The sequence below is a fragment of the Pristiophorus japonicus genome, chromosome 12 (genome assembly GCF_044704955.1).
Source record: "Pristiophorus japonicus isolate sPriJap1 chromosome 12, sPriJap1.hap1, whole genome shotgun sequence".
NCBI lineage: Eukaryota > Metazoa > Chordata > Chondrichthyes > Pristiophoridae > Pristiophorus > Pristiophorus japonicus.
The window spans coordinates 195,378,471-195,400,761 of record NC_091988.1 but is presented as its reverse complement, the minus strand read 5'-3'; the positions used below and the strand labels follow the sequence as shown (position 1 = coordinate 195,400,761).

At 45.8% G+C, this 22,291-nt stretch overlaps 1 pseudogene; it reads left to right on the top strand.

Annotated features, from left to right (window-relative positions):
* The window catches only part of LOC139276905 (deoxynucleoside triphosphate triphosphohydrolase SAMHD1-like), a 103,438-nt pseudogene extending 82,269 nt beyond the window's left edge, over positions 1-21,169 (top strand).
* Positions 21,170-22,291: the final 1,122 nt, after the last annotated feature.

Sequence of the window (22,291 nt, the reverse complement as noted above, 5' to 3'; positions counted from 1 at the left end):
TCCATCAGGATCACAGAGACACTGGTGCTAGCGGATCCGTACATCAGGATACGTGGTACAGATGGGACGATTTATAAAATGTCCACAGCAATTGAAGACATGGTGGCTTATATCAAACTCACAGGTGAGCATTGTTGTGTGATTCAGTCAGATCTAAAGTTGTTCTTTGAATGCCAGAATCTGACAACAAAAATGGAAGCCCAGCTCAGTGAAAAGATTGTCCTATTAGCAATATTAGACTCACTTCCCTGCACTTTTCCCACAGCTCTGCACATTTTTCCTTTTCAAGTACATATCCAATTTCCCTTTCCAAGTAACCACTGAATCTGCTTCCACCGTCCTTTAGATATGTGAAGAGAAAAAGATTAGTGAAGACTAATGTAGCTCCCTTGCAGTCAGAATCAGGTGAATTCATAATGGGGAACAAGGAAATGGCAGACCAATTGAACAAATACTTTGGTTCTGGCTACACTAAGGAAGACACGAATAACATCCCGAAAATACTACGGGACCGAGGGTCTAGCGAGAAGGGGGAACTGAGGGAAATCCTTATTAGTCAGGAAATGGTGTTAGGGAAATTGATTGGACCGAAGGCCGACAAATCCCCAGGGCCTGATAGTCTGCACCCCAAAGTACTTAAGGAAGTGGCCCTAGAAATAGTAGATGCATTGGTGGTCATTTTCCATGGACTCAGGATCAGTTCCTATGGATTGGAGGGTAGCTAATGTAACCCCACTTTTTAAAAAAGGAGAGAATACAGGGAATTATAGACCGGTTAGCCTGACATCGGTGATGGGGAACATGCTGGAGTCAATTATTAAAGATGCAATAGCAGTGCATTTGGAAAGCAGTGACAGGATCGGTCCAAGTCAGCATGAAAGGGAAATCATGCTTGACAAATCGTCAAGTTTTTTGAGGGTGTAACTAGTAGAATGGATCAGGGAGAACCAGTGGATGTGGTGTATTTGGACTTTCAAAAGGCTTTTGACAAGGTCCCACACAAGTGATTAGAGTGCAAAATTAATGCACATGGTATTGACTAGGATAGAGAAATGGTTGGCAGAGAGGAAGCAAAAAATGGGAATAAACGGGTCCTTTTCAGAATGGCAGGCAGTGACTAGTGGGGTGCCGCAGGGTTCAATGCTGGGACCCCAGCTATTTACAATATACATTAATGATTTAGACGAAGGAATTGAATGTAATATCTCCAAGTTTGCAGATGACACCAAGCTAGGTGGCAATGCAAGCTGCGAGGAGGATGCTAAGAGGTTGCAGGGGGACTTGGACAGGTTAAGTGAATGAGCAAATGCATGGCAGATGCAGTATAATGTGGATAAGTGTGAGGTTATCCACTTTGGTGGCAAAAACAGGAAGGCAGATTATTATCTGAATGGTGACAGATTAGTAAAAGGGGAGGTGCAACGAGACCTGGGTGTCATGGTACATCAATCATTGAAGGTAATCGTGCAGGTACAGCAGGCAGTAAAGAAAGCAAATGGCATGCTGACCTGCACAGCGAGGGGATTTAAGTATCGGAGCAGGGAGGTCTTGCTGCAGTTGTACAGGGTCTTGGTGAGACCACACCTTGAGTATTGTGTGCAGTTTTGGTCTCCTAATCTGAGGAAGGACGTGCTTGCTATTGAGTGCAGCAAAGGTTCACCAGACTGATTCCCGGGATGGCAGGACTGACATATGAGGAAAGACTGGATCGGCTAGACTTATACTCACTGGAATTTAGAAGAATGAGAGGGGATCTCATAGAAACGTATAAAATTCTGATGGGACTGGACAGGTTAGATGCAGGAAGAATGTTCCCAAAGTCCAGAACCAGGGGACACAGTTTAACGATAAGGGGTAAGCCATGTAGGACCGAGATAAGGAGAAACTTTTTCACCTAGAGAGTTGTGAACCTGTGGAATTCTCTGCCACAGAAAGTTGTTGAGTCCAGTTCGTTCGACATATTCAAAAGGGAGTTAGATGTTGCCCTTATGGCTAAAGGGATCAGGGGGCATGGAGAGAAGGCTCGGGTGGGGTACTGAGGTTGAATGATCAGCCATGATCATATTGAATGGCGGTGCAGGCGCGAAGGGCTGAATGAACTGCTCTTGAACCTATTTTCTATGTTTTTATTTCAGGCAGTGCATTCCAGATCACAACAACGCAGTAGTAAAAATAAATCTCTCTATCCTGGTTCTTTTGCCAATTATCTTAAATCTGTTTCCTCTGGCTACCGACCCTCCTGCCACTGGGAACAGTTTCTCCTTATTTACTCTATCAAACCCACTCATAATTTTGAAGACCTCTATTAAATCTCTTCCTTAACCGTCTCTGCTCTAAGGAGAAAAATCCAAACTTCTGCAGTCTCTCCACATAACTAAAGTCCCTCATCCCTGCTACAATTCCAGTAAATCTCCTCTGCACCTCTCACAGTCCTTCACTTCCTTCTTGAAGTGTGGTGCGCAGTAATGGAGGCCTAAATAATTAATGTTAAGCATCACTGCCTTGTTTTTTATTTGTCTATAATTATTTCTGGGGAAATTAATCCTTCTGGGAAATCTGGCTGCAGCAAAGTCAGGGGAAGAGAGAAACCCTGAACTAATGGAGAGTGTCAGCAAACATTGCCGATTTCTTCTTTGGCTCCCAAAGACTACATTATTATGAAAATCCCTGGGCTTTTTTTGATATAAATGTTACTGTTTTTTTGATGGGAAGAAGACGAAACAATGCTTTTAGCTGACCGGAGCATGGTTTGTGGTTTTTCCAGACAATATCTTTCAACAGATTCTGAATTCATCCAAACCTCAACTGCAAGAGGCACAGAAAATCCTGAACAATATCCTGCGTCGCAAGCTGTACAAATTCATTGGGCAGATTCGGCCTGAAGCAGAGGCAATAATTCAACCGGTAAATATTACATAGTATTCTACAGTATAGCACACAAACTGGTCCTTCGGCCCAACTAGTCTATGCTGGTGTTTGCACTCCACACGGTCTCCTCCTACTCTAATTACATGGCCCCACCTGGGGTTCCCAACCCTCCTGCTTTGGGCGGGATTTACCGAAATGGGTGATTGGTCTCCCGAGTGCTGCAGTTTGACCTATCCTTAAATCTTTCTATTCTTTTCAGTTCTTTCTTTGATTTATAAATGATGTTATTCATCTCACTATAAAACAAAAAGTCAAATATTTATTCAGGGCTTGGTGATATTAACACTCAACTAAGGTCAATGCAATGATGTTTGCAAACCATGGGAAAATGTCACCTGATCAAATGTCATGTGACTAAGCAGTGCGAGTGGTGTCACATGGCTGAATGTCATGTAATCAAATGTTATTTGATTTCCAGGAAAATTTCCAGCAATATGTTAAACCAGAGTTGGCAACCCTCATCTATTCCCTTCTCCATCACAAATATGTCAAGCCTCCCATTTAAATGCCTTAGGGCTATTAGCTTCAACCACGCCACGTGGCAGCAAATTCCACATTCTCATCACTCTCTGGTAAAAAGGTTCTTTTAAATTCTTTATTTAATCTGTTAGTAGCTATCTTATACTTGCACCGATCCACAATTGGAAGTAGTTCTCCACATCCACCCTATTGAATCCCTTCATCATTTTAAAGACCTCTATCAGGTTTCCTCTTGGTCTTTTCCAGAGACAAGATCCCTAGGTTTCAATTCTCAATGGGAAGGAGATTCTGCCACTTTTTTTGCAGTGAAGTCCTACTGGAAGAGTATTTACCATTGTACCCTCCCAGCTCCATGCTATGTACTAGTTTGTGCACTAGGTGGACACTGGTGTTGCTTTCAGATATCTAGGCACCTCCGGAGTGCACCTTGGTGACGTTACCCATAAACATGGGGCCAGTTTCCACATGCTTCCTGATGATGCCCAACACCTCTCCGCCCTTGACTCCATCACTGCTGCTGTCCAAATGCTTTTCTGACATCAAGTTGTGAATAAGCCAGAACTTTCTGTCTAGCTCATCATCAGCAAGAATGAAGAAACCCTGCTTGACTTGTGCCAGAAACTGTGCACCATGACCACTTGCTTCCATGTTTGGAACATTTGCTGCTCATGTTCCTACCTCATTCCCACTGCTGCTAAACCCTTGTCCACACCTTTCTCACCTTCCAGCTTGATTTCTAAACACTGTCCTTGCTGAGTTGTACTTATCATTAACTCCTAACTTGTCTGCAGTTTTGCTGCTTGATTCCTATTCTGTGCTAATTCTGCAGTCCCATCCTTCTGTTTGCTCTTCACCCGCCCCCCACCACCACTAAATTCAGTATCTGTATCCTAACTGCATCACTTTCCATTCATCCATCATCCCGTGCTCACTGACCCCCCGTGCTCACCTGGCTCCCTTTCCAACAATGCCTCAAATTTAAAATTCTCATCCTTGTTTTCAAACCCCTTCATGGCCTCGCTCCTCCCTATCTCTGCAACTTCCTCCAGCCCTAAAATTTGCATAGATCTCTGCGCTCCTCCAATGCTGGCATCTTGTTCATCCCAGATTTCTTTTGTCCCATCATGGGTGGCTGTGCTTTCATCTGTATGGGCACTAAGCTCTGGAATTCCTTCCCTCAACCTTTATCCTCCTTTAGGGCAATGCTTAAAACCTACCTCTTTGACTAAGTTTTTGGCCACCTGCCCTAATATCTCCTTCTGTGGCTCAGTGTCAATTTGTGACTGGTAACCCTTCTGTGAAGCGCCTTCGGATGTTTCACTACGTTAAACATGCAATATTAATGCAAGTTTTTGTTATACGGCTCAGGTAGTCCATGGATGAATTTACTGAGCTGTTGGGGAAGCCCTGGAAAAGCTTTTGCAATATGATTTTTAATATATTTTTTTTGCTGTCAACACATTGTGGTGGATCTTTTGTTCTAAAATGAGTATAAATCCAAGTTTAGGACAAACCAATTGCAAAAGGTTATTTTTTCCAGAATGATGTCAACTAGCTGGAGGAAGAGGTGGCCGCAGCTATCCCACCGACACCTTTGGTTATCAAATTCGCTGCAAAAGATTTCAAAGTAAATGTAAATAATGGATGGTTAAAGATGAACAAGACAGTTCTCCCCCCAACTGGCTACTGTATGAGGGCACTGATTCTACACAGCGGGTACAGTCCAGAAAATCTATGGGTCAAAACCTGGTCTCTACTGATGGTAGCCGATGCAGTAACTGAAGCACAGTGATTAACTTCTGTACATCTGAACTTGGGAGGGCAAAAATCCGCTCGTGTTCTCTCTTCTGATTCATTAGAAATGAAGTAAATGAGTTGACAGCACAAATCATTACAAATGGGTATGATTTGGTGGCCATTACAGAGACATGGTTGCAAGGTGGCCAGGACTGGGAATTAAACGTACAGGGGTATCTGACGATTCGGAAAGATAGGCAGGAAGGGAAGGGAGGTGGGGTAGCTCTGTTAATAAGGGATGATATCAGGGCAGTTGTGAGGGATGATATTGGCTCCAATGAACAAAATGTTGAATCATTGTGGGTGGAGATTAGAGATAGTAAGGGGAAAAAGTCACTGGTCGGCGTAGTTTATAGGCCCCCAAATAATAACTTCACGGTGGGGCGGGCAATAATCAAGGGAATAATGGAGGCATGTGAAAAAGGAACGGCAGTAGTTATGGGGGATTTTAATCTACATATCGATTGGTCAAATCAAATCGCAGGGGGTAGCCTGGAGGAGGAATTCATAGAATGCATACGGGATTGTTTCTTAGAACAGTATGTAACAGAGCCTACAAGGGAGCAAGCCATTTTGGATCTGGTCCTGTGTAACGAGACAGGAAAAATAAACAATCTCCTCGTAAAAGACCCTCTCGGAATGAGTGATCACAATATGGTTGAATTTGTAATACAGATTGAGGATGAGGAAGTTGTGTCAGAAACGAGCGTACTATGCTTAAACAAAGGGGACTACAGTGGGATGAGGGCAGAATTGGATAAAGTAGACTGGAAACAAGGACTAAACGGTGGCACAATTGAGGAACAGTGGAGGACTTTTAAGGAGCTCTTTCATAATGCGCAACAAAAATATATTCCAGTGAAAAAGAAGGGCGGCAAGAGAAGAGATAACCAGCCGTGGATAACCAAGGAAATAAAGGAAAGTATCAAATCAAAGACCAATGAGTATAAGGTGGCCAAGGTTAGTGGGAAACTAGAGGATTGGGAAGATTTTAAGCGACAGCAAAGAATGAGTAAAACAGCAATAAAGAAAGGGAAGATAGATTACGAAGGTAAACTTGCACGAAACACAAAAACAGATAGTAAAAGCTTTTACAGATATATAAAACGGAAAAGAGTGACTAAAGTAAATGTTGGTCCCTTAGAAGATGAAAAGGCGGATTTAATAATGGGAAATGTGGAAATGGCTGAGACCTTAAACAATTATTTTGCTTCCGTCTTCACAGTGGATGACACAAAAACCATGCCAAAAATTGCTGGTCACAGGAATGTGGGAAGGGAGGACCTTGAGATGATCACTATCACTAGGGAGGTAGTGCTGGACAGACTAATGGGACTGAAGGTAGACAAGTCTCCTGGTCCTGATGAAATGCATCCCAGGGTATTAAAAGAGATGGCGGAAGTTATAGCAGATACATTTGTTATAATCTACCAAAATTCTCTGGACTCTGGGGAGGTACCAGCGGATTGTAGAGCAGCTAATGTAATGCCTCTGTTTAAAAAAGGGGGCAGACAAAAGGCAGGTAACTATAGGCCGGTTAGTTTAACATCTGTAGTGGGGAAAATGCTTGAAACTATCATTAAGGAAGAAATAGCGGGACATCTGGATAGGAATAGTGCAATCAAGCAGACGCAGCATGGATTCATGAAAGGGAAATCATGTTTAACTAACTTACTGGAATTCTTTGAGGATATAACAAGCATGGTGGATAGAGGTGTACCGATGGATGTGGTGTATTTAGATTTCCAAAAGGCATTCGATAAGGTGCCACACAAAAGGTTACTGCAGAAGATAAAGGTACGCGGAGTCAGAGGAAATGTATTAGCATGGATAGAGAATTGGCTGGCGAACAAAAAGCAGAGAGTCGGGATAAATGGGTCCTTTTCCGGTTGGAAATCAGTGGTTAGTGGTGTGCCACAGGGATCAGTGCTGGGACCACAACTGTTTACAATATACATAGATGACCTGGAAGAGGGGACAGAGTGTAGTGCAACAAAATTTGCAGATGACACTAAGATTAGTGGGAAAGCGGGTTGTGTAGAGGACTCAGAGAGGCTGCAAGGAGATTTGGATAGGTTAAGCGAATGGGCTAAGGTTTGGCAGATGGAATACAATGTCGGAAAGTGTGAGGTCATCCACCTTGGGGAAAAAAAACAGTAAAAGGGAATATTATTTGAATGGGGAGAAATTACAACATGCTGTGGTGCAGAGGGACCTGGGGGTCCTTGTGCATGAATCCCAAAAGGTTAGTTTGCAGGTGTAGCAGGTAATCAGGAAGGCAAATGGAATGTTGGCCTTCATTGTGAAAGGGATGGAGTACAAAAGCAGGGAGGTGTTGCTGCAACTGTATAAGGTATTGGTGAGGCCGCACCTGGAGTACTGCGTGCAGTTTTGGTCACCTTACTTAAGGAAGGATATACTAGCTTTGAAAGGGGTACAGAGACGATTCACTAGGCTGATTCGAGAAATGAGGGGGTTACCTTATGATGATAGATTGAGTAGACTGGGTCTTTACTCCTTGGAGTTCAGAAGGATGAGGGGTGATCTTATAGAAACATTTAAAATAATGAAAGAGATAGACAAGATAGAGGCAGAGAGGTTGTTTCCACTGGTCGGGGAGACTAGAACTAGGGGGCACAGCCTCAAAATACGGAGGAGCCAATTTAAAACCGAGTTGAGAAGGAATTTCTTCTCCCAGAGGGTTGTGAATCTGTGGAATTCTCTGCCCAAGGAAGCAGTTGAGGCTAGCTCATTGAATGTTTTCAAATCAAAGATAGATAGATTTTTAAGCAATAAGGGAATTAAGGGTTACGGGGAGAGGGCGGGTAAGTGGAGCTGAGTCCACGACCAGATCAGCCATGATCTTATTGAATGGCGGAGCAGGCTCGAGGGGCTAGATGGCCTGCTCCTGTTCCTAATTCTTATGTTCTTATGTTCTGATTCATCGATCTCTACTGCGTAGCGTGTGTATGTGGGCATTGGCTGAGGAGAGGTTTAGCTTGTTTGTGAGGTGCAGCGTGGCTGAGTAACTAGCCAGCGCATTGGTCCTCTTGGCTCAAGTAGGACAGAATTGTCACTGTAAAAATGATAATGAGGCTGGAAGCCTCGGATTTAACGTGCATTGCCTTGGGAATCCCGGCAGCTGTAGTGAGGTGATGGCAGCCTCGGGGAACACTCCTTGTGGGCCGGGAGAGCAGGAATGCTTCCTTCGGACACCCCCCTCAGCAGGTCAAAACGTTAAAATTCCCCCCCAATGTTTCCACCACTTAGTTTTTGAATTTAACCCCGTTCAAGCACAGGCTCTGTCGTCTGGTTCTACTGTCCTGAACAAAGTGAAATTGCCCGACCGTTGATATCTCACTGGCCCAGAGATACATACACCATCCTCCCTGCAGAGTTCAGCAGATCCATTTTTTTACTTGTTTAGTTCAAACTTGCTGTGCCTTTCCTCATTCTCACCAAAGTCTGTTGATGAGCAGGAATCAAATGCGAGCAAGGCAGCCTCTGCAAAATCTCTGCAAACTAGAACATAAATTTTGCTGCAGTATTTTGTTTTTAAATGTTTCACGATTTGGTCCAGAATAAAATCAGAATTTATCATGTGTCCTATTTATGTGGGGGTTGAAATTGCTGCTTCCGATAGGGCCTCTGGCTGCCTGAAAGCACGGCCATGGGGCAGTGTGGAATGGCCACCGAGTCTCCGCGGAGGGGCCACCATTTTTTTCTCAGGGTCGGAGCGATGTAGGGGACTGTTCCACCCATTTTCATGCCGCGTCAGGCACGGTTCGACCACTTACCAACCGGCGGCAACCCCTTCACGAAATTACCCCGTTGGAATTTCCCTTTTGCGGAATTGCCCCACGGGAACGACACCGCCGCCGGTCGGTGCCCACCCCCCCCCCACAACTTGTTCTGTCGGTACACTTCTTGTTGGTCGGAGGCGCGGCCGCCCTTAAAGAGGAGGCGGCTCTACAGGCGACGCCATTTAATTTTTTGTCGGCCAACAATTATGCCCCCGGGTTCAGCCGCACCATCTTGGGTGCCAGGTTGCTGGCCTGGCCAAAACCCTCCCTCGTGGCCCAGTGAACCTATACGAGAAAGATGCAGAGTTTGCAGCGGCCCTCCCCTTTAACTGAAGGGGAGGAACGTTGTACGCATCACGCTGATGACTGGTCGGGGAGGCCGAGCTGCTACAAGGGCACTTCCGCCCCTCAGCCGCCACAACATCCACCCCGACCAGAAAAAAACCTTCAAATTACCGAATATCGACGGCATCTCCGCCGCACGGAGGGCGCGCCCCGTTTTGGGCGGTGGGCAATTTCGGCCCTGTGTTGTTTGATCCTCTCTCTCTAACCTTGTATCTTCTCAAATCTTCCTTCAGCCAGAAGTACGGTGGCATGGGTAGGACACTTTTATCCCTCATTTATTTTGTTCATAGTTATTCTGACAAACAGGGTGCACCTTCTCGATAAATCAAACTGTCACTATTTCCTCTCAGGAAAAACAGAACTTCTGTTGCCCTGGCCATCAGGAAGTTACCATCGCAGGGACTGGCCCTCAATGGTGAAGTCCACTCCAATGGTCTCAGCTACGGCTCTGTGGGTGGTACTCTTTCCTCTGAATCGGTAGGTTGTGGGTTCAAGTACCACTCCGGAAGCGTGAGCAGTCCAGTCGCGAAGCAACATCCAACAGCACCAGCAATTGGAAATTTTATAAAGATTTCAACATCCGTTTCTGCTTATTTAGGTTGTTCCGTTGGACTACGGGATGAAGGGAGAAGATCCAATTGAAAAGGTTTGGTTCTACTCCAAAACCGATCCCAACACAGCAATCAAAATCTGTAAAGACCAGGTAACTTCAACACCTGAAGCAACAAATCCTGCTTCTAATATGGTTTTATAAATCTCAACTCTCTGCAGTCATGCTCCAACTGAGGGCAGGCGTGTGACCGACTCCCAGTGCTGCTGTGGGAAAGCCATATGGAAGGCCTGGGTCAGCGGTCTGGAGATTGCTCCTGCTCTTGGTTTGCTCCTCAGCCTCTTGAGGTGTTGGGCGTCTCCGCAGATCAAAGGTTAACAAAGCTGGGATCCAGCCCTTAACTCACTGTAACACAGTACCATAGATCGCTCCATTGTACCAGAAAGTCCATCCTTGTCAGTTTGTTGTTAACGCATGTAGATATCAAATATCTCTCTCGTGTGCCCAGCCAGGTGCCTCAGCTGATAACGGAGAGATTTTCAGAGCAGCTAATCCAAGTGTATTGCAAGAGGACCGACAAGCCAAGTTTGGAAGCAGCCCAGAAACACTTTGAACAGTGGTGCAGCAACAGGAACTTCACGGAACCCAAGGTAGGGAGGTGGAGACCCCACTGGAATGTTGTAGTTTCTGATTTTCTCTGTGGTCATGTTGCATACCTAGGTAATCACTATTGAGCCTCAGTGTTGGTAGTTGCAAGAGATTTTCTTGTCATGGGTTTGTCCTCTATTTGCTCAGCAGAATGCAGCACTTCCTATGCCAGCCCTGGCTCAGTGGTTGCCTCTGAGAAGGTTGAGGGTTCAAATCCCACTCCAGAGACTTGAGCACATGATCTAGGCTGACGCTACAGTGTCGGATGTGACGTTAAACTGAGGCAGAAAAAATTGCGCAAATAAGGGAAGTTCACGCAATAACGACACCTTGCATTTGTCTAGCACCTTTAACATAGATAAGCGTCTCAAGGCACTTTACAATGATGCATTCAGACCTAAATGGACACCGAACCAAAGAAGACATTGTTAAGAGGGGTAACCAAATGTTTAATCAAGGGGTTGGGTTTTAAGAGGTGGGAGATGATGAGGCACAGGGCTTTAGGCAGGGAATTTCAGAGACAGGACCTAGACAGCTGAAGTCATGGCTGCCAAAGGTGATGGGAACAGGGTGGGGGAGACGGGGGTTATACACAATGCATTTACAATTTGCTCTACATAGGCCATAGAGGAAATCCTTCATGACTGACACTGAATTATTCAATTTATCCATTATAATCTCAAGGGGAATTGGCTGTAGCTCGTGAAGGAATTTTTGCAGTGTGTGGGAGCGAAGTGCATGGTAGTCAGTGTCTCTTCACCCCGAGTGTTCCTGGTCACAGCCATGCTAGTGAAGGCCCAGGGCCTTTATGCCATGATTGGGTTTCAGAAACTAAGTAATAAGAGTCAGTGACTGGTTCCATGTGCTGGACTTTCCACTTAGATTGCTAGGGCCCAGAAAATGGGCGATGTTCCAGCCTTAGTGATGTTTCAGCTCTCAGGATCACTGGAAGATCATCCATTTTTCGGATCACTACTTTCGGCTTTTTTGGGAGGCGATAGCTCAGCGATGTGAAATGGGCCTTAGCGATGTGGAAGGGAAGGCGTCCCGGGCAACGGCCTTTCTGCGCATGTGTTTTTTTTTGCAAAGATGTTTTCCCTCGATTCTTCAGGTCAGAGGTCATCCAGGCATACGCAGATGGTAAGGGGAGAGACAGAGACAGAGAGAGAGAGAGAGAGAGACAGAGAGAGAGAGAGAGACAGAGAGATTTGAGAGTAGAGAGAGAGAGAGAGAGAGAAAGGCATTTGAGAGGAGAAAGTGAAAAGTCAATTTGTTATCAATATAAAAATGTCAGGGCACAAGTTTGCTGACAGTAGGCAGGTGGAGGAGGGGAGGAGGAGGAGGGCAAAGCCTTTTTCTGATGAAGCCAATGAGGACCTCATCAGCGAGGTGCACTCTCGGTGGGGCCAACTAATCCGGAGTGGATGTGGGAAACCTCCACCCTGGGCCTACCACAAACTGTGGAGCGAGATCACAGACGTGATCTCAGCGGCGTCTGAGGCGAGAGGGTCGGACTAGTGCCACAAGTGCTGGAACAGCCTGGTTGCTTCAGCAAAAGTATTAACTATTTTAAATTGTTATGATCCACATACTATGTAAATCTCCCGGGTTGAAATTAAGCTGGTTATTCTGGCACATAATCCCCGCTAAGATCTGGGCAGGGCTCGGAACCGGAGCCCTTTTTAAGTCTAAATTTGTCACCGTCTCCTTTTGGATTACATTGGTGGATGGGGCACGACTGAGCAATGAGGGGACCGGTGGCCTTTACCCAAACTGTGTCAGTCTCTCCGGCTGCTGTCACTTACACAGTGAGCCAGGCTGGACTGGGGGAGAGCTGCCCTGGGACTCTTTCGGACATTAGCTCCTGTCATTCCCGAGCTGTCCTGATTGCCTCCCCACCTCCCCCTGGGTGCACTCATGGAGATTGTAATCGAGATGTTGTGTGTCCAGCATTAGATCCTAAACATGATCTTATGAAATATTTTATCCAAACATAGATGTTATAACCATGCATCAATTGTGGATACAAACTGTATGAGCATATAACGTTGGAACCTGTTGTCTTTCCATGATTGTACCTTAGCTCATTCCATGCTCTTGTCACGTTTGCAGAGGAAGATATCTAACAACATAAGTGAGCAGAGGCGCACCGGAGGAGGTTCTGCTCAGCTGCAGGAGCTCACAGACCTCGAGGAGAGTGCAGCGGCACGTATGGGGACCCACAGTTGTTCGGCCGCCACCCGTGGTGTTGCAGAACCCTCCCTTGTGCCACGTGAGTAATGTGTAAAGTGGTGTTAAAGTAATGTAACGTCATTTCATTAAAATATACGAATGTCGTCATGTTATGCATGCAGCTTGTGGCGCTGAGCACTTCCGAGACTCAATGCCGAGAGCGTGCAGAAATCAAGCACAGGCAGTGGAAAGAGCCCCACCCACCCCTTCCCTCAACGACTATCTGTCCCACCTGTGGCAGAGTCTGTGGCTCTCGTATTGGACTGTTCAGCCACCGAAGAACTCATTTCAGGAGTGGAAGCAAATCTTCCTCGATTCCGAGGGACTGCCTATGATGAATGACTCTCAGGTTAACAACATAAGAACATAAGAAATAGGAGCAGGAGGCCACCAGGCCCCTCGAGCTTGCTCTGCCATTTGATAAGATCACTGTTGATCTGATGTAGGGCTCAGCTCCATTTCACTGTCCGCTCCCCATAAACCTTCACTCCCTTATCATTCTGTCTATCTCCGACTCAAATATAGCCACTGATCCAACCTCCGCAACTCTCTGGGGCAGTGAATTCCACATAGATGTGCTACCATATGTACTACCAAATGATGCATTAATATGTAACGTGTCTCGGTCACATTTATTGCAGTAATGCTGCTCTTCCCATGTATGCCAACACAGCGCAAGAATCATGTGTACCCTTCTATTCTAATCAGATCAATAAGCTCAATTGTGTTTTGCAGGTCACACAGCTCCAGAGGCATGTAGGGAGGCTGCACCTGCACCTACACAATTGAAGTTGGTCATCACCCCGGGTGCTGAGGAGGAGGAGGAGGAGATCAGCGAGCCAGAGAAGGAAGAAGTTATGGAAACAGAGGAGGGTGGCCCTTTCATCCCTGAAGATGTTTCACCTGCGGCCACTTCGTCGTCGTCTTCTACAGAAGAAGCAGCGGGCCCAAGCGGCTTGCAGCAGGCAACTCCAAGGTGTACAGTGCGCCCATGCCGACCTCACAGAGGTTGAGTCAGCGAGTTTGGCATGCGCCGCAACAGGCGGTCACTACGAGGACATGTACAGACTATGCATGGAGAGCGTCACATGGATTGACAGGAACATTGTCAGAATGTCCGCTTGCTCGAATATGCATCAACAGACTGCCGCCGTACATGTCTTGCGGCATGTGAGACTGTCGAGAGACGGCACTGCACTCCAAGGTTCCATCCCACCAACCGCCAGCACAGATGAGCTTATTGAACTTCCTCCTGGCTCGAAAAACGTCTTCTCCTCCACCACCCCGCGAGGATCCTGCCACAGTCACCCCAACCCCCACAGCAGGAAGCCTTGAGGTCACTTACTGCAAGTCGTCATCATCCCGTTAACTGGGATTTCAAACAGGGTGCTAAGACACGGGGGTGTACAGGATCTGGAGGGAGGCGTGGCTGCAGGTAGGTAGGGGGGTGTTTTATTATTGTTATATTGTTCTTAGTTGTTTTTTTTAATTTATTGTTGGGTGACTGTTGGGGATGGGGGTGGGGTGTTAGTTAAAAAGTTACATTGTTCAATTATTAAATTTTTTTTATTGCATTTTACAATTGTTGTGCAGTGTCTTATAACGTACGGTAAGATAAAACATGAATACAATTGTTGGAAAACAATGGCCAGGCCAGGCAAGGATGAAACGTAACGCAACTGTTGCCTTTCTGTAACTGTAACCAGTTTAAGTTCATGCAAAGAGTTCATTTATGAGCTCTGCTGACGCACAAGTTTTGCGGCTGCGTAACTCCCACGGGGTTTTTCAAGTCTAGCGGTAGGGGCATGGGCTCACCGCCAGGCTGATTGTCCTCCCCGCGGTCCTAGTCATCCTCCTTATCATCTGCCTCCACACTCTCCCGATGTGGACCGGCAGCCCCATCTGGCAATTGTTGGCCTCTCCCTTATAGCTAGGTTATGCAACATGCAGCATACCACAATAAACTCAGCGACCTGGTCAGGGTGGTATTGCAGGCTGTCTCCAGAGTGGTCCAGGCATCTGAAGCGCTGCTTTAGCACTCCAATTGATTTTTCGACGATATTGCGTGTAGCTATATGGCTTTCATTGTAGAGCTTCTCAGCTTCCGTCTGGGGATTACGCAGGGGGTTCATGAGCTAGATGACAAGGCCATATCCTTTATTCCCCAGCATCTAACCGTGATCTTGTGACTGACTGTTAAACAGGTCAGAGACAGTGCTCTCATGCAAGATGTGCGCATCATAGATGCTGCCTGGAAAATTAGCATTTACTGCCATGATTATTTGGTTGCGGTCGACAACAAGCTGCACATTCAGAGAGTGGAATCCCTTTCGGTTACGAACAGTCTATTGCTCCCTGCACCGTGGAGAAGTTTGCTATTCTCGAGAAACCCAAAGCCCTTCCGGCTTGTCTCTCCCTGGTCACAGGGAAGCTTATAAAGTCCATCCTGCGTGCGCAAAGGGCTTTAGTCACCTGTCGAATGGAGCAATGTGTGGCATGCTGAGATACCACAAATGTCGCCAGCTGAGGCCTGAAAGGAGCCCGATGTGTAGAAGGAAAGTACCGCAGTAACCTTTACCTCAACGGGCAGTGCGGTCCTGATGGTGCTGGTAGGCTGCAAATCTCTCTTGATGAGCTGGCATATCTCTGTAAGTTCGTCGGGTGTAAGGTCTCCTCCTCCGCAGAAGCAGTCTGCCATCTCTTTGATTGGGCACATAATGCTCTTCAATAAACCCATCTTCAGTCTGCAGCATGTGATTATTCACCAATAATGGCAGAGAAGTTACAGGCCCCATCACCATTGCCTAAACTTTTGTCCTCAATAAATAAAAATGTGAGCAGATGATTGGCAGAGTCACAATAACTCATAAATGAATTCTCCTCATAAGCCCCTTCAAGCAGCCTCTCACTTCCTCCGACATTCAAAATGGCGTCCGTAGTGCTGAGTCCTGCCGAACAGTGCCCACTGAGAGCAGCTTTTCTCCAGCGATCTTCTCGGCAAGTGATCAGCCCGGAGATGTGGTGAAAGTTGCTGTGGGCGAGCACCTCGGCGATGTGAAATTCTTATGTGCTGAAAGTTGGGGCGGCCTATTTGGGCGATAGATGGGTAATAGCCCAGTGATCATCAGGGGAAGTCTAGCACCATGTGTCTCAGTCAGCTGCAAAGTAGTACTTAAAAAGAAAAGTTTGCATACATATAGCACCTTTCACAACCTCATGATGTCCCAAATCGCTTTACAGCCCATGAAGTACTTTTTTGAAGCAGTTATTGTTGTAATGTAGGAAACGCTGCAGCCAATTAGTGCACAGCAAGCTCCCACAAAACAGCAATGTGATAATGGCCAGATAATCTGTTTTTAGTGATGTTGGGTGAGGGATAAATTTTGGACAGCAAACCAGCAAGAACGTCCCTGCTCTTTTTCAAAATAGTGCCTTGCGATCTTTTACGTCCCATATGAGAGGCAGCATCTCCGACAGGGCGAGTGTCAGCCTGGATTGTGCTCAAGTTGGGTGGCTGAAAGACTTGCAAACACAGAATATTTTATAAAAACATTTTACGATGTGAAGTTTAAACAAGATGATAATTATTCTCCCTTCAAAAAAAGCAGTAGTTAATAGTTTCACTTTCATACCTACTTACAGGATGATGATGAAGGCACTGCTGCTTCCAATCCCTGACAGCGAGAGCGACAATGACAATGACGACTCTGATCCCAAAGCTGAGCTCCAGTTCTATCGCCATGCCAATAGTCATAGGCCCAAGGTGAAGCTTTTCAAGTTGAGAGAATGGGACTTTCCTGTGAATGCCGAGTGAGTTGTTGCATTCACGTGGGATCACTCAGTCGCCAAAGTCCTTTCCCTTTTGGTGTTTTCAAAACTGGACATGGCTCCGATTGTTTTCTCATTTAAATTAAGAAAAGCAATCTTCATGCAAATGAATCCAAATCTAAATGAATATATACCCATATATTTTATTGCTTGGTGAGGGAGTATGGCAGTTGTATTAAGTAGTCACAAGGTCTTAAAGCATTATATCTCTTCAGCATACAGTTTAAGAACATAAGAAATAGAATTTGGCCCCTCAAGCCTGCTCCGCCATTTAAGATCATAGCTGATCTGATCATGGATTCAGCTCCACTTACTTCCCTGCCCGCTCCCCATAACCTTTTATTCCCTAATTGCTCAAAATTCTGTCTATCGCCGCCTTAAATATATTCAATGATCCAGCCTCCACAGCTCTGTGGGGGAAGAGAATTCCGGATTTACAATCCTCAGAAGAAATTCCTCCTCATCTCAGTTTTAAGTGGGCGTCCCCTTATTCTGAGACTATGCCCCCTAGTTCTATTATGCAATGTTATGCTTTACAAGCCTTGCTTCGACAGTCCTGTAGCTTCAGCACACTTCGGCTCTGCTTCCCTCGGCATGAAATTTAACTTGACCAACTACTCTTCCGGGATGATGGAAGGTTATTCAGCTACGCTGCACCTCACAAACAAGCTAAACCTCTCCTCAGCCAATGCCCACCTACACACGTTACCCAGCAGAGATCAATGAGCCAGAAGAGAGAACACAAACAGATTTTCACTTTTCCAAGCTCAGATGTACAAAAGTTAATCACCGTGCTTCAGTTACTGCATAGGCTAAAGTCAGCTGATTCAGTAGAGACTGTAACATAAGAAGAACATAAGGTGGAGGTCATTTGGCCCCTTGAGCCTGCTCCATCAATTAATAAGATCATGGCTGATCTGATCTTGGGCTCAGCTCCACTTCCCTGCTCGCTCTCCATAACCCTTCACTTCCTTATTGTTCAAAAATCTGTTTATCTCCACAAATATATTCAATGACCCAGCCTCCACAGCTCTCTGGGGCAGAGAATACCACATTTACGATGAAAGAGAAAATTCCTCCTTATCTCAGTTCTAAATGGGCGGCCCCTTATTCTGAAACTATGCCACCTAGTTCTAGATTCTCCCACGAGGGGAAACCGGGATTTGACCCATAGATCTTCTGGGCTGTACCTGCTGTGTAGAGTCAGTGCTCTGATACAGTAGCCAGTTGGGGGGAGAACTCTCTTACACATCCTTAACGCATTACTTACATTTACTATGAAATCTTCTGGAGTGAATTGGACATCTAACGGTGTCGCTGAGATAGCTGTGGCCCCCTCGCCCTCCAGCTCGTTGAATTCTTCCTGAAACAAAAAGCATATTGCGACGGGTCTGTCCTAAAAATTGGATTTATACCAAAATAAACTCATTTTACAACAGAAGATCCATCACAATGTGTTGACAGCAAAATATATATTAAAAAAGTCACTTTGCAAAAGCTTTTCCAGGGCTTCGCCAACAGCTCAGCAAATTCATCCACAGACTACTTGAGCAGTATAACTTCCATCGATAGTTGCAAGCACCTTTGGGCAGCCAGCCAGCCTGTAAAATCCCAGTGAGTTCAGCTGCCGCTCCACGAGAGCTGCATCAAAGCTAATCAGGGCATTCGCTGCCCCGGGCTGATCCGGCACAGGTCCCCCGTCGAACCTGTAAAATCTCTCAGCCATTGTGAGCTTCTTCTCCACAGTGATGGCCATGTGGGTCGATGATCGAGGCCTCAGGTCCTCCCTCATTAAGATGCAGAGCTGGCTGACTGCCCCTTGTTGAGACGTAGGCAGCACGAGCTTTGACATCTCCTCGTAACTCAAACGAGGCCTGTACAAATCATAGGTAGTCCCTCAAAATCAAGGAAGACTTGCTTCCACTCAAAGCGAGTTCTCAGGTGGCTGTACAGGCCAATGCGGGAATTACAGGGCTAGACTTTCCACTACTTGGCTAAGGCCCAAAAAAATGGGCCTTATTCCAGCGATTTGTGATGTATCGCCCATGCTGATCGCCAGCATAAGGCCCATTTTTTTTTGGCGATTTTCCACTCTGCCTTACCCCAGCGATGTCAAATGGGCGATCTGATTTCTCAGCGATCTCACAATCGCCCAAAAAGTGAGGAAGTGAAACGGAAGTCCAAAAAAAAAGCTTCCCTAGCAACGATATTGTGTGCATGTGTGGGATTTTTTTTTGGATCGATTTTTTTGTCGCGTTTGGAGAGTTCATGGGTCATCGCACATGCTCAGAAGGGAGGGTTGGTGAGAGCGGGAGAGAGAGAGGAGTTCATCGGTAGATTGTTATCAGTTATTACAGACGTTTCAGCAATGGCCATGTCCATTCAAAATCAAAATGAAAGTGAAATTGAAAGAAGAAGGACCAAAGCCTTCAGTAAGAAGGCTAACGAGGCACTTGTCCAAGTTGCATCAACAAGGTGGGAGGACTTGACACGGGGTGGCCTTGAGAAACCTCCACCCGTGCTTACAGATGGATCTGGCAGAAGATTGCCGATGTGGCCACATCGGCATCCCATGAGGTGCGGACGTCTGACCAGTGGCGCAAGAGGTGGAACAGCCTCCTAGCAGCTGCCAGAGTAAGTTTGATTCTACTATGTATTTAAAACATATATAAAACTCATGTTTATAAATTATGTATCATTTACTTGATGTTTATTAATTGCAAACAAATTGCTCAATTTTAATTATTTATAATGTGAAGTTTAAAAACTACATTAAATGAAAAAAAAATTACATTACCAATTACATTTATTCACCCTAATACTAAGTTGCATGTTATAGTATTAAAAATTATTCATATGCAGCCACCATAGTAAGTTGCATTGTAATATTTAAAAGATATTTAAAAGTCATATTTAAAATCATATGTACATATGTATTGTATACTTACTGTGCATAATTAGAATATTAAAAATTGTTCAGATGCAATACGAGGTTACGTAATAATGGAATATTTAAATCAGTCTTCAATGTTTATGTCAGGAAAGGTAGCTTATGCCATGCAATGTTAAATTATCATTTACAGAAAAAGATAAGTTTAAACCGCGCGGAGCAAAGGAGGACGGGTGGCGGCCCCGCGTCAGTGCACATTCTCAATCTATACGAGGAGCTTGCAGTAGCCTTTGTGGGTCCTGAAAGGCATGCGGTCACAACTCGTGGCGTGGCCGAGCCAACCCTTGTGCCTGGTGAGTAATGCGGAATGTGCAAAGTATCAAACATTACTAATAACATATGCGAAATATCGTAGTTATGCATTTGTTATGCAATTATAATTCATTAGTTCAGATGTAGTGAGGCCATGTTAACGCTGACGAACCCTTGTGCATTTGTGGTTTTGCAAATTATTGCAATGTTTTGCATTATATTGAAATTATTGATATTGAAATATTGAAATATATTGATATGTATTGTTATGAGTTGTTTAGAAATTTCATTCATCTTTCTAAGGTGAAGTGTCCGTTGAGCACTGCTCGGTGCCACTCGCAGACCCCTGTTCTAACAGCTCACAGGAGGGTGAGACGGCGAAGGAGGAGAATTTTTGTGTGTGGGGAGGGCGGGGCGGGGGAAGAGGAGGGGCAACAACCTGCGGCCATCTCGATTGAGATGGAAGAAGCACCGGGACCAAGCGGTGTGCAGGTGGCGACGCCAAGGCGCGTCATATTGCAAATGCCGACCCCATGGAGGTCCAGTCAGCGTGGCGAGCAATCGCCTACCATGGAGGGCCAAACAGAGAGCTTGATTTCCCTGTGCAGGGAGACTGTCGCGATTGGTCGCGACCTTATCCAGGGGTTTGCGGGATTCTCTGCAAACTGGAGCGAGTTCTGCACGACTTCTCGAACTGGTCTTCTAAGCAGTCACAGATTGCAAGGGAGACCTTGGAGGTTATTCGGCAGCAGACAGTCGCAACCAATGCCCTACGGCATGCGTTGCTGGCTGGACACGGCGTTGCACCCCAAGGTGTCATGTCTGCTCGCAGCGAGACCCCGAGCACGCAAGCGAGTACGGAGGACACAGTTCCTCCTGACTCGGAAATGGAGCCTCAGGCTTCCGCTTCCGCTCCGTCACCTCCACCATAGCAGGAAGTCTTGCTACCCCACTCTGCACGTCTTGGTGTCGGTCTGCATAGACCAAAATGGGCGGGTGGGGTGTGAAAACAGGGTGGGGCTGGACCTAGAGGGAAACATGGTCGCAGGTAGGGAGGGGGGCGTTTTTTCAGTTTGTTCACTTGTTCTTGTTTCTGTTTTGTTAGTTTTGTTTGTTGTTATTGGTTCACTGTTAATTGTTAAGATTTTGTATTTGAGGGAAGGGTAGGTTGGTGCGGGGGACGGGGGGGTTGGAGGGATAGTTTTTCCATTTTTATTTGCGTTTTTGTTAATAAATAAAATGTCTTTAATTCAATAAATTGTGTGTGTCTTCTCTTAGTTAGTTATCAACTATACAGATGTTATTCCATATCTGAGCATTCTATTAATATACGAGTACTTTAGTAACATCCAATAAATTCTATTATATAAAACCTATTCACTAAAAACAACGTAATAGTACCTATATGAAAAATTACAGCTCTCATCCTCATTAAATTCTATTATATAAAACCTAATTATATAAAACCAAACATAATGATAACTATATGAAAACTTACAGCTCTCAGTAAATTATAAAACCTAATAAAAATAACGTAATACCTATTTATATTCCGTCTCAATATTCTGAGTACAACTAGCTCTCTAATTAAATCACAACTAATCCTCTACCCTTCCATTGAAGTCAAAATGGCGTCCGTAGTGCCCATTTTCCTTCTCTTAGGTCCAGAAAAAGCAACTATTTCTCAGCACTGTTTTGGGCCTTACATCGGCCCAGCGAAGTGCATGCTAGGTGCTGAAACTTGGGACGGGCCTTGTGTGGACTATAATTTTGGCGATCTTCTCGGCGATCAAAGTGGAAACTTAGGCACCTGTTTTTCGGGCGATATTTTGGGCCCGGTTTCCACTTTTTGCTCAAAATGGGCGATAGAGGTCAGTTTTGGGCAATATATGGGCCATAACTGGGCGATGTGAAGTGGAAAATCTAGCCCACAGTTTGTGTCACAGGTGGGTCAGACAGTGATTGAAGGAAAGGATGGGTTGGGAGTCTGGTGTGCCGCACGCTCCTTCCGCTGTCTGCGCTTGATTTCCACATGCTCTCGGCGAAGAGATTCGGAGATCAGCATCCTCCCAGATGCTCTTCCTCCACTTTGGGCGGTCTTGGGCCAGGGATTCCCAGGTGCTGGTGGGGATGTTGCACTTCATCAAAGATTCTTTGAAGGTGTCCTTGAAACGTTTCCTCTGCCCACCTGGGCTCGCTTGCCGTGTGGGAGTTCCGAGTAGAGTGTTTGCTTAGGGAGTCTCATGTCAGGCATGCGAACAATGTGGCCTGCCCAATGGAGCTGGTCGAGCATGCAAGTGCTTCAATGCTGGGGCTGTTGGCGAGAGCGAGAACAGACGTTGGTGCATCTATCCTCCCAGTGGATTTGTAGGATCTTACGGAGGCAGCGCTGGTGGTACTTCTCCAGCGCTTCAAGATGTCGTCTCTGAGCCATATAGGAGGGCAGGTATCACTTCTGCCCTGTAGACCATAAGCTTG